Source organism: Dermacentor silvarum, chromosome 10 (genome assembly GCF_013339745.2).
Source record: "Dermacentor silvarum isolate Dsil-2018 chromosome 10, BIME_Dsil_1.4, whole genome shotgun sequence".
Classification (NCBI taxonomy): domain Eukaryota; kingdom Metazoa; phylum Arthropoda; class Arachnida; order Ixodida; family Ixodidae; genus Dermacentor; species Dermacentor silvarum.
Genome location: NC_051163.1, coordinates 151,101,222 through 151,114,496, shown reverse-complemented (window position 1 = coordinate 151,114,496; position 13,275 = coordinate 151,101,222).

Sequence of the window (13,275 nt, the reverse complement as noted above, 5' to 3'; positions counted from 1 at the left end):
AGGAATTATATTTGTTCATAACGTCAGAAATAAGATGCAGACAATACCACCACTGCTCTCTCCCCTAGAGGAGGGGATGCGTTTACGAAGTGTGCCAACAATGACCAATATTTTATTTTTCAGAATTTTTGTAACACTAGTTCTGGACTGAGGCCTAATGGCCAGTTTTATTTTTTCTTTCTTTAAGTCAAAAAATTTAAATTGGTTTGGAAGTGGACTATTACAGTCATTTAGATATACTAATACTTGAATTACAGTACAAATACTTAGTGCTAAGGCTTCTTAGTGCCATGACTTTCCTTGACTGTTTTTAGATGGTTTCACAATATTTTCTCGTGTTCATTTGCGCGCACAATGTTTTTCAGGCACCCGTTTTATAAAACTCAAGGCAGCTGCAAGGAGAAAATGGTGTCAAGGAGCCAGCTCGGCACGACTCCACATGGTGCAGAGGAGCGCACTCCAAAGCATCAAAATGTGTTGCCATGCAATTTGGACGAGAAACCTAAAACGTGGGTATACTGGGTACACCGTGTAACTAAATGGCATGATGTGTATCTGTTTTTCGAAATTTTACTATTTGCCTTGTGACTGTTTGATCAATAAAAATGTTGACCTTTTAAGAAAAATATGTTTCATTCGAGTGACTCGGCGACTAAACATCAAATCCAATTCACCAAGCATAAGTGCAGGAGCTCCTTATGAAGGAATCAAATATCCCCGAATGTAAGTGTTGTGAATCGCCTCTGATGTGACCATGGCACTGCATAGCGAGTGCTTTCACACAATTGGGAGGAGTACCAGCACTCTGTCTGAAGGAGTACAAACACTCTATTAGGAGGAGTACAAGCACTCTGTTTGGGGGAGTAGAAGCACTTGGTTCGAGGGAGTACTAATACTCTTGTGGGGTGGAGTATTTGTACTCTGGAAGGAGTTCTAGCACTCTGTGGAGGAGGAGTACTAATACTCTGTCCGGGGGAGTTGCTGTACTCTCTCCGAGATGGAGGCGTTTTACTCCTGAAAAGGGAGTGAAATATGGGACAAGCAGATACTCCCTCAAAGAGAGTTCCCGGAACTCTCAGTTTTTAGAGTGCATATCGAAAAGGAGCCCGCGCTCCGTTGTTAGTAGTTGTTCTCATATCTTATAGGAGCCGGCGCACAGTTGGTAGTCGTGGTTCTCGTATGGAAAAGGCGCCCGCGCTCAGTTGTTCGCAGTTTTTCTCATATGGAAAAGGAGGCCGCGCTCGTTGGATAGTAGTGGTTCTCATATCGAAAAGGAGCCCGCGCTCAGTTGTTAGTAGTGGTTCATCGAAACGGAGGCCGCGCTCGCTTGATAGTGGTTCTCATATCGAAAGGAAGCCCGCGCTGAGTTGTTAGTAGTTGTTCCCATATCGAAAAAAATCCCGCACTCGTTTGTCAGTAGTTGTTCTCATATCGAAAAAGAGCCCGCGCTCAGTTGTTAGTAGCGGTTCTCATATTGAAAAGGAGGCCGCACTCGCTTGAGAGTGGTTCTCATATCGAAAGGGAGCCCGCGCTGAGTTGTTCGTAGTGGTTCTCATATCGAAACGGAGGCCGCGCTCATTTGATAGTAGTGGTCTTCATATCGAAAAGAAGCCCGCGCTCAGTTGTTAGGAGTGGTTCTCATATCGTGAAGGAGGCCGCGCTCGTTTGATAGTAGTGGTTCTCATATCGAAAGGGAGCTCGCGCTCAGTTGTTAGGAGTGGTTATCATATCGAACGGGAGCCCGAGCTCGTTTGTCAGTAGTTCTCATACCAAAAAGGAGCCCGAGCTCGTTTGTTAGTTGTGGTTCTCTTATCGAAAAGGTGACCGCGCTCGTTTGATAGTAGTGGTTGTCATATCGAAAAGGAGCCCGCGCTCAGTTAGTAGTGGTTGTCATATCGAAAAGGAGGCCATGCTCGTTTGATAGTAGTGGTTCTCATATCCAAAAGGAGCCCGCGCTCTGTTGTTAGTAGTGGTTCTTCTCATATCAAATAGGAGGACGCGGCCGTTTGACAGTATTGGTTCTCATATCGTAAAGTGGGCCGCGCTCGTTTGATAGTTGCGGTTCTCATATCGAAAGGGAGCCCGCGCTCTGTTGTTAGTAGTTCCCATATCGAAAAGCATCCCGCGCTCTTTTGTCAGTAGTAGTTCTCATATCGAATAGGAGCCCACGCTCAGTTGTTAGTGGTGGTTCTCGTATCGAAAAAGAGACCGCGCTGGTTTCATAGTAGTGCTTCTCATATCGAAAAGGAGCCCGCGCTCGGTTGTTAGTAGTCGTTCCCATATCAAAAAGGAGCCCGCGCTCGTTTGATCGTAGTGGTTCTCATATCGAAAAGGAGCGAGCACATGGCTGTTAGTTTTGTTTCTGATATAGAAAGAGTGCCCGCGCTCGTATGTGAGTAGTGCTTCTTATATCGAAAAGGAGCCCCCCCCCCTAGGTTGTTAATAGTGGTTCTGATATCGAAAGGAACACCGCGCTCGGTTGTTAGTAGTGGTTTTCATATTGAAAGGTAGCCCGCGCTCAGTCGTTAATAGTTCCCATACCGAAAAGGAGCCCGCGCTCGTTGGTAAGTCGTTCTTATATCGAATAGGAGCCCGCACTCAGTTGTCAGTAGTGGTTCTCATATTTAAAAGGAGCCCGCGGTCGTTTATTAGTAGTGGTTCTCATATCCAAAAGGAGCCCGCGCTCGTCTCTTAGCAGTGGCTCTCATATCGAAAAGGATCCCGCGCTCAGTCGTTAGTAGTTGTTCACATATCGCAAAGGAACCCGCGCTCGTTTGTCAGTAGTTGATCTCGTATCGAATAGGAGCCCGCGCTCAGTTGTTAGTAGTGGTTCTCATATCGAAAAGGGGGCCGCACACGTTTGATAGTAGTGGTTCTCATATCGAAAAGGAGCCCGCGCTCGTTTATTAGTAGTGATTCTCATATCCAAAAGGAGCCCGCGCTCGTCTCTTAGTAGTGGTTCTCATATCGAAAAGGAGCTCGCGCTCAGTCGTTAGTAGTTGTTCACATATCGCAAAGAAACCCTTGCTCGTTGGTAAGTAGTTGATCTCGTATCGAATAGGAGCCCGCGCTCAGTTGTTAGTAGTGGTTCTCATATTTAAACGGAGCCTGCGCTCGTTTATTAGTAGTGGCTCTCATATCGAAAAGGAGCCCGCGCTCGTTTATTAGCAGTGATTCTCATATCCAAAAGGAGCCCGCGCTCGTCTCTTAGCAGTGGCTCTCATATCGAAAAGGATCCCGCGCTCAGTCGTTAGTAGTTGTTCACATATCGCAAAGGAACCCGCGCTCGTTTGTCAGTAGTTGATCTCGTATCGAATAGGAGCCCGCGCTCAGTTGTTAGTAGTGGTTCTCATATTTAAAAGGAGCCTGCGCTCGTTTATTAGTAGTGGTTCTCATATCCAAAAGGAGCCCGCGCTCGTCTCTTAGCAGTGGCTCTCATACCGAAAAGGATCCCGCGCTCAGTCGTTAGTAGTTGTTCACATATCGCAAAGGAACCCGCGTTCGTTTGTCAGTAGTTGATCTCGTATCGAATAGGAGCCCGCGCTCAGTTGTTAGTAGTGGTTCTCATATCGAAAAGGGGGCCGCGCACGTGTGATAGTAGTGGTTCTCATATCGAAAAGGAGCCCGCGCTCAGTTGTTAGTAGCTGTTCTCATATCGAATAGGTGCCCGCGCTCAGTTGTTAGTAACGGTTCTCATATGGAAAAGGATTCTGCGATCGTTTGATAGTCGTGGTTCTCATATCAAAAAGGAGCCCGCGCTCAGTTGTTAGTAGTGGTTCGCATATCGAAAAGGAGGCTGCGCTCGTTTGATAGTCGTGGTTCTCATAGCAAAAAGGAGCCCGCGCTCAGTTGTTAGTAGTGGCTCTCAGATCGAAAAGGAGGCCGCGCACGTTTCATAGTAGCTGTTCTCATATCGAAGAGGTGCCCGCGCTCAGTTGTTAGTAGTGGTTCTTCTCATATCGAAAAGGAGGCCACGCTCGTTTGTTAGCGGTGGTTCTCATATCTTAAGGGAGCCCGTGGTCATTTGTTCGTAGTGGTGCTTATTTCGAAAGGGAGCCAGCACTCGGTTGTTACTATTGTTTCTGATATTGAAAGAGAGCCCACGCACGTATGTTAGTAGTGCTTCTTATATCGAAAAGGAGCCCGCGCTCGTTTGTCAGTAGTTGTTCGCATATCGAATAGGAGCCCCCGCTCAGTTGTTAGTAGTGGTTCTCATATCGAAAGGGTGGCCGCGCTCGTTTGATATTAGTGGTTGTCATATCGAAAAGGAGCCCGCGCTCAGTTGTTAATAGTGGTTCTCAGATCGAAAAGGAGGCCGCGCTCGTTTGTCAGTAGTTCTCATATCGAATAGGAGCCCGCGCTCAGTTGTTAGTAGTGATTCTCATATCGAATAGGAGGCCGCGCTCGTTTGATAGTAGTGGTTGTCATATGCAAAAGGAGCCCGCGCTCAGTTGTTCGTAGTGTTTCTCATATCGAAAAGGAACCCGCGCACGTTTGATAGTAGTGGTTCACATATGAAAAAGGAGCCCGCGCTCATTTGTCAGTTGTGGTTCGCATATCGAAAAGGAGCCCGCGCTCGTTTCTCGGTAGGTCTCATATCGAAAAGGAGCCCGCGCACATTTGATAGTAGTGGTTCACATATCGAAAAGGAGCCTGCGCTCGGTTGTTAGTAGTTGTTCCCATATCAAAAAGGATCCCGCGCTCGTTTGTCAGTTGTTGTTCTCATATCGAATAGGAGCCCCCGCTCAGTTGTTAGTAGTGGTTCTCATATCGAAAGGGAGGCCGCGCTCGTTTGATAATAGTGGTTGTCATATCGAAAAGGAGCCCGCGCTCAGTTGTTAATAGTGGTTCTCATATCGAAAAGGAGGCCGCGCTCGTTTGTCAGTAGTTGTTCGCATATCGAATAGGAGCCCGCACTCTGTTGTTAGTAGTGGTTCTCATATCGAAGAGGAGGCCGCTAACGTTTCATAGTAGTGGTTCTCATATCGAAAAGGAGCCCGCGCTCCGTTGTTAATAGTGGTTCTCATATCAAATAAGATCCCGCGCTCGTTTTTCAGTAGTTGTTCTCATATCGAATAGGAGCCTGCGCTCGTTTGAGAGTCGTGGTTCTCATATCAAAAAGCAGCCCGCGCTCAGCTTTTAGTAGTGGTTCTCATATCGAAAACGAGCCTGCGCTCGTTTGAGAGTCGTGGTTCTCATATCAAAAAGCAGCCCGCGCTCAGTTGTTAGTAGTGGTTCTCATATCGAAAAGGAGGCCGTGCTCGTTTGTTAGCGGTGGTTCTCATATAGAAGGGGAGCGCGCGGTCGTTTGTTAGTAGTGGTCCCTATTTCGAAAGGGAGCCAGCGCTTGGTTGTTAGTTTTGTTTCTTATATCGAAAGAGAACCTGAGCTCATTTGTTAGTGGGGCTTCATATATCTAAGAGGAGCCCCCACTAGGTTGTTAATAGTGGCTCTCATATCGCAAGGGAGACCGCGCTCGCTTGTCTGTCGTGGTCCTTTTATCGAAAGGGAGTCCGCGCTCGGTTGTTAGTAGTTGTTTTCATATCAAAAAGGAGCCCTCGCTCAGTCGTTAGTGGTTGTCCTCATATTGCAAAGGAGGCTGCGCTCGTTTGATAGTCGTGGTTGTCATATCAAAAAGGAGCCCGCGCTCAGTTGTTAGTAGTGGTTCTCAGATCGAAAAGGAGGCCGCGCTCGTTTGTCAGTAGTTGTTCGCATATCGAATAGGAGCCCGCGCTCAGTTGTGAGTAGTGGTTCTCAGATCGAAAAGGAGGCTGCGCTCGTTTGATAGTAGTGGTTGTCATATCGAATAGGAGCCCCCGCTCAGTTCTTAGTAGTGGTTCTCATATCGAAAAGGAGGCTGCGATCGTTTGATAGTAGTGGTTGTCATATCGAAAAGGAGTCCGCACTCGGTTGTTAGTGGTCGTTCCCATATCAAAAAGGAACCCGCGCTCGTTTGTCAGTGGTTGTTCGCATATCGAATAGGAGCCCGCGCTCAGTTGTTTGTAGTGGTTCTCATAACGAAAAGGAGCCCGCGCACGTTTGATAGTAGTGGTTCATTTATCGAAATAGGACCCGCGCTCAGTTGTTAGTAGTGGTTCTCATATCGAAAAGGAGGCCGCGCTCGTCTGTCAGTAGTTGTTCGCATATCGAATAGGAGCCCGCGCTCAGTTGTTTGTAGTGGTTCTCATAACGAAAAGGAGCCCGCGCACGTTTGATAGTAGTGGTTCATTTATCGAAATAGGACCCGCGCTCAGTTGTTAGTAGTGGTTCTCATATCGAATAGGAGGCCGCGATCGTTTGATAGTAGTGGTTGTCATATCGAAAAGGAGCCCGCACTCGGTTGTTAGTGGTCGTTCCCATATCAAAAAGGAGCCCGCGCTCGTTTGTCAGTGGTTGTTCGCATACCGAATAGGAGCCCGCGTTCAGTTGTTAGTAGTGGTTCTCATAACGAAAAGGAGCCCGCGCACGTTTGATAGTAGTGGTTCATTTATCGAAATAGAGCCCGCGCTCAGTTGTTAGTAGTGGTTCTCATATCGAAAAAGGCCCGCGCACGTTTGATTGTAGTGGTTCACATATCGAAAAGGAGCCCGCGCTCTTTTGTCAGTAGTTCTCATGTCGAATAGGAGCCCGCGCTCAGTTGTTAGTAGTGGTTCTCATATCGAAAGGGAGGCCACGCTCGTTTGATAGTAGTGGTTGTCATATCGAAAAAGAGCCCGCGCTCAGTTGTTAGTAGTGGTTCTCAGATCGAAAAGGAGGCCGCGCTTGTTTGTCAGTAGTTGTTCACACATCAAAAAGGAGCCCGCGCTCAGTTGTTAGTAGTGGTTCTCATATCGAAAAGGAGGCTGCGCTCGTTTGGTAGTCGTGGTTCGCATATCAAAAAGGAGACCACGCTTAGTTGTTAGTAGTGGTTCTCATATCGAAAAGGAGGCTGCGCTCATTTGATAGTCGTGGTTCGCATATCAAAAAGGAGCCCGCGCTCAGTTGTTAGTAGTGGTACTCATATCGAAAACGAGCCCGCGCACGTTTGATAGTAGTGGTTCACATATCGAAAAGGAGCCCGCGCTCAGTTGTTAGTAGTGGTTTCATATCGAAAAGGAGGCTGTGCTCGTTTGTTAACGGTGGTTCTCATATAGAAGGTGAGCCCGCGGTCGTTTGTTAGTAGTTGTTCTCAGACCCAAAAGTAGGCCGCACTCGTTTGATAGTAGTGGTTCTTATATCGAAAAGGAGCCCGCGCTCGGTTGTTCGTAGTTGTTCCCATATCAAATAAGATCCCGCGCTCGTTTTTCAGTAGTTCCTCTCATATCGAATAGGAGCCCGCACTCAGTTGTTAGTAGTGGTTCTCATATCGAAAAGGAGGCCGTGCTCGTTTGTTAACGGTGGTTCTCATATAGAAGGTGAGCCCGCGGTCGTTTGTTAGTAGTTGTTCTCAGACCCAAAAGTAGGCCGCACTCGTTTGATAGTAGTGGTTCTTATATCGAAAAGGAGCCCGCGCTCGGTTGTTCGTAGTTGTTCCCATATCAAATAAGATCCCGCGCTCGTTTTTCAGTAGTTCCTCTCATATCGAATAGGAGCCCGCACTCAGTTGTTAGTAGTGGTTCTCATATCGAAAAGGAGGCCGTGCTCGTTTGTTAACGGTGGTTCTCATATAGAAGGTGAGCCCGCGGTCGTTTGTTAGTAGTTGTTCTCAGACCCAAAAGTAGGCCGCACTCGTTTGATAGTAGTGGTTCTTATATCGAAAAGGAGCCCGCGCTCGGTTGTTCGTAGTTGTTCCCATATCAAATAAGATCCCGCGCTCGTTTTTCAGTAGTTCCTCTCATATCGAATAGGAGCCCGCACTCAGTTGTTAGTAGTGGTTCTCATATCGAAAAGGAGGCCGTGCTCGTTTGTTAACGGTGGTTCTCATATAGAAGGTGAGCCCGCGGTCGTTTGTTAGTAGTTGTTCTCAGACCCAAAAGTAGGCCGCACTCGTTTGATAGTAGTGGTTCTTATATCGAAAAGGAGCCCGCGCTCGGTTGTTCGTAGTTGTTCCCATATCAAATAGGATCCCGCGCTCGTTTTTCAGTAGTTCTTCTCATATCGAATAGGAGCCCGCACTCAGTTGTTAGTAGTGGTTCTCATATCGAAAAGGAGGCCGTGCTCGTTTGTTAACGGTGGTTCTCATATAGAAGGTGAGCCCGCGGTCGTTTGTTAGTAGTTGTTCTCAGACCCAAAAGTAGGCCGCACTCGTTTGATAGTAGTGGTTCTTATATCGAAAAGGAGCCCGCGCTCGGTTGTTCGTAGTTGTTCCCATATCAAATAAGATCCCGCGCTCGTTTTTCAGTAGTTCCTCTCATATCGAATAGGAGCCCGCACTCAGTTGTTAGTAGTGGTTCTCATATCGAAAAGGAGGCCGTGCTCGTTTGTTAACGGTGGTTCTCATATAGAAGGTGAGCCCGCGGTCGTTTGTTAGTAGTTGTTCTCAGACCCAAAAGTAGGCCGCACTCGTTTGATAGTAGTGGTTCTTATATCGAAAAGGAGCCCGCGCTCGGTTGTTCGTAGTTGTTCCCATATCAAATAAGATCCCGCGCTCGTTTTTCAGTAGTTCTTCTCATATCGAATAGGAGCCCGCACTCAGTTGTTAGTAGTGGTTCTCATATCGAAAAGGAGGCCGTGCTCGTTTGTTAACGGTGGTTCTCATATAGAAGGTGAGCCCGCGGTCGTTTGTTAGTAGTTGTTCTCAGACCCAAAAGTAGGCCGCACTCGTTTGATAGTAGTGGTTCTTATATCGAAAAGGAGCCCGCGCTCGGTTGTTCGTAGTTGTTCCCATATCAAATAAGATCCCGCGCTCGTTTTTCAGTAGTTCCTCTCATATCGAATAGGAGCCCGCACTCAGTTGTTAGTAGTGGTTCTCATATCGAAAAGGAGGCCGTGCTCGTTTGTTAACGGTGGTTCTCATATAGAAGGTGAGCCCGCGGTCGTTTGTTAGTAGTTGTTCTCAGACCCAAAAGTAGGCCGCACTCGTTTGATAGTAGTGGTTCTTATATCGAAAAGGAGCCCGCGCTCGGTTGTTCGTAGTTGTTCCCATATCAAATAAGATCCCGCGCTCGTTTTTCAGTAGTTCTTCTCATATCGAATAGGAGCCCGCACTCAGTTGTTAGTAGTGGTTCTCATATCGAAAAGGAGGCCGTGCTCGTTTGTTAACGGTGGTTCTCATATAGAAGGTGAGCCCGCGGTCGTTTGTTAGTAGTTGTTCTCAGACCCAAAAGTAGGCCGCACTCGTTTGATAGTAGTGGTTCTTATATCGAAAAGGAGCCCGCGCTCGGTTGTTCGTAGTTGTTCCCATATCAAATAAGATCCCGCGCTCGTTTTTCAGTAGTTCCTCTCATATCGAATAGGAGCCCGCACTCAGTTGTTAGTAGTGGTTCTCATATCGAAAAGGAGGCCGTGCTCGTTTGTTAACGGTGGTTCTCATATAGAAGGTGAGCCCGCGGTCGTTTGTTAGTAGTTGTTCTCAGACCCAAAAGTAGGCCGCACTCGTTTGATAGTAGTGGTTCTTATATCGAAAAGGAGCCCGCGCTCGGTTGTTCGTAGTTGTTCCCATATCAAATAAGATCCCGCGCTCGTTTTTCAGTAGTTCTTCTCATATCGAATAGGAGCCCGCACTCAGTTGTTAGTAGTGGTTCTCATATCGAAAAGGAGGCCGTGCTCGTTTGTTAACGGTGGTTCTCATATAGAAGGTGAGCCCGCGGTCGTTTGTTAGTAGTTGTTCTCAGACCCAAAAGTAGGCCGCACTCGTTTGATAGTAGTGGTTCTTATATCGAAAAGGAGCCCGCGCTCGGTTGTTCGTAGTTGTTCCCATATCAAATAAGATCCCGCGCTCGTTTTTCAGTAGTTCTTCTCATATCGAATAGGAGCCCGCACTCAGTTGTTAGTAGTGGTTCTCATATCGAAAAGGAGGCCGTGCTCGTTTGTTAACGGTGGTTCTCATATAGAAGGTGAGCCCGCGGTCGTTTGTTAGTAGTTGTTCTCAGACCCAAAAGTAGGCCGCACTCGTTTGATAGTAGTGGTTCTTATATCGAAAAGGAGCCCGCGCTCGGTTGTTCGTAGTTGTTCCCATATCAAATAAGATCCCGCGCTCGTTTTTCAGTAGTTCTCATATCGAATAGGAGCCCGCACTCAGTTGTTAGTAGTGGTTCTCATATCGAAAAGGAGGCCGTGCTCGTTTGTTAACGGTGGTTCTCATATAGAAGGTGAGCCCGCGGTCGTTTGTTAGTAGTTGTTCTCAGACCCAAAAGTAGGCCGCACTCGTTTGATAGTAGTGGTTCTTATATCGAAAAGGAGCCCGCGCTCGGTTGTTCGTAGTTGTTCCCATATCAAATAAGATCCCGCGCTCGTTTTTCAGTAGTTCTTCTCATATCGAATAGGAGCCCGCACTCAGTTGTTAGTAGTGGTTCTCATATCGAAAAGGAGGCCGTGCTCGTTTGTTAACGGTGGTTCTCATATAGAAGGTGAGCCCGCGGTCGTTTGTTAGTAGTTGTTCTCAGACCCAAAAGTAGGCCGCACTCGTTTGATAGTAGTGGTTCTTATATCGAAAAGGAGCCCGCGCTCGGTTGTTCGTAGTTGTTCCCATATCAAATAAGATCCCGCGCTCGTTTTTCAGTAGTTCTTCTCATATCGAATAGGAGCCCGCACTCAGTTGTTAGTAGTGGTTCTCATATCGAAAAGGAGGCCGTGCTCGTTTGTTAACGGTGGTTCTCATATAGAAGGTGAGCCCGCGGTCGTTTGTTAGTAGTTGTTCTCAGACCCAAAAGTAGGCCGCACTCGTTTGATAGTAGTGGTTCTTATATCGAAAAGGAGCCCGCGCTCGGTTGTTCGTAGTTGTTCCCATATCAAATAAGATCCCGCGCTCGTTTTTCAGTAGTTCCTCTCATATCGAATAGGAGCCCGCACTCAGTTGTTAGTAGTGGTTCTCATATCGAAAAGGAGGCCGTGCTCGTTTGTTAACGGTGGTTCTCATATAGAAGGTGAGCCCGCGGTCGTTTGTTAGTAGTTGTTCTCAGACCCAAAAGTAGGCCGCACTCGTTTGATAGTAGTGGTTCTTATATCGAAAAGGAGCCCGCGCTCGGTTGTTCGTAGTTGTTCCCATATCAAATAAGATCCCGCGCTCGTTTTTCAGTAGTTCTTCTCATATCGAATAGGAGCCCGCACTCAGTTGTTAGTAGTGGTTCTCATATCGAAAAGGAGGCCGTGCTCGTTTGTTAACGGTGGTTCTCATATAGAAGGTGAGCCCGCGGTCGTTTGTTAGTAGTTGTTCTCAGACCCAAAAGGAGGCCGCACTCGTTTGATAGTAGTGGTTCTTATATCGAAAAGGAGCCCGCGCTCGGTTGTTCGTAGTTGTTCCCATATCAAATAAGATCCCGCGCTCGTTTTTCAGTAGTTCTCATATCGAATAGGAGCCCGCACTCAGTTGTTAGTAGTGGTTCTCATATCGAAAAGGAGGCCGTGCTCGTTTGTTAACGGTGGTTCTCATATAGAAGGTGAGCCCGCGGTCGTTTGTTAGTAGTTGTTCTCAGACCCAAAAGTAGGCCGCACTCGTTTGATAGTAGTGGTTCTTATATCGAAAAGGAGCCCGCGCTCGGTTGTTCGTAGTTGTTCCCATATCAAATAAGATCCCGCGCTCGTTTTTCAGTAGTTCCTCTCATATCGAATAGGAGCCCGCACTCAGTTGTTAGTAGTGGTTCTCATATCGAAAAGGAGGCCGTGCTCGTTTGTTAACGGTGGTTCTCATATAGAAGGTGAGCCCGCGGTCGTTTGTTAGTAGTTGTTCTCAGACCCAAAAGGAGGCCGCACTCGTTTGATAGTAGTGGTTCTTATATCGAAAAGGAGCCCGCGCTCGGTTGTTCGTAGTTGTTCCCATATCAAATAAGATCCCGCGCTCGTTTTTCAGTAGTTCTTCTCATATCGAATAGGAGCCCGCACTCAGTTGTTAGTAGTGGTTCTCATATCGAAAAGGAGGCCGTGCTCGTTTGTTAACGGTGGTTCTCATATAGAAGGTGAGCCCGCGGTCGTTTGTTAGTAGTTGTTCTCAGACCCAAAAGTAGGCCGCACTCGTTTGATAGTAGTGGTTCTTATATCGAAAAGGAGCCCGCGCTCGGTTGTTCGTAGTTGTTCCCATATCAAATAAGATCCCGCGCTCGTTTTTCAGTAGTTCTTCTCATATCGAATAGGAGCCCGCACTCAGTTGTTAGTAGTGGTTCTCATATCGAAAAGGAGGCCGTGCTCGTTTGTTAACGGTGGTTCTCATATAGAAGGTGAGCCCGCGGTCGTTTGTTAGTAGTTGTTCTCAGACCCAAAAGTAGGCCGCACTCGTTTGATAGTAGTGGTTCTTATATCGAAAAGGAGCCCGCGCTCGGTTGTTCGTAGTTGTTCCCATATCAAATAAGATCCCGCGCTCGTTTTTCAGTAGTTCTCATATCGAATAGGAGCCCGCACTCAGTTGTTAGTAGTGGTTCTCATATCGAAAAGGAGGCCGTGCTCGTTTGTTAACGGTGGTTCTCATATAGAAGGTGAGCCCGCGGTCGTTTGTTAGTAGTTGTTCTCAGACCCAAAAGTAGGCCGCACTCGTTTGATAGTAGTGGTTCTTATATCGAAAAGGAGCCCGCGCTCGGTTGTTCGTAGTTGTTCCCATATCAAATAAGATCCCGCGCTCGTTTTTCAGTAGTTCTTCTCATATCGAATAGGAGCCCGCACTCAGTTGTTAGTAGTGGTTCTCATATCGAAAAGGAGGCCGTGCTCGTTTGTTAACGGTGGTTCTCATATAGAAGGTGAGCCCGCGGTCGTTTGTTAGTAGTTGTTCTCAGACCCAAAAGTAGGCCGCACTCGTTTGATAGTAGTGGTTCTTATATCGAAAAGGAGCCCGCGCTCGGTTGTTCGTAGTTGTTCCCATATCAAATAAGATCCCGCGCTCGTTTTTCAGTAGTTCTTCTCATATCGAATAGGAGCCCGCACTCAGTTGTTAGTAGTGGTTCTCATATCGAAAAGGAGGCCGTGCTCGTTTGTTAACGGTGGTTCTCATATAGAAGGTGAGCCCGCGGTCGTTTGTTAGTAGTTGTTCTCAGACCCAAAAGTAGGCCGCACTCGTTTGATAGTAGTGGTTCTTATATCGAAAAGGAGCCCGCGCTCGGTTGTTCGTAGTTGTTCCCATATCAAATAAGATCCCGCGCTCGTTTTTCAGTAGTTCTCATATCGAATAGGAGCCCGCACTCAGTTGTTAGTAGTGGTTCTCATATCGAAAAG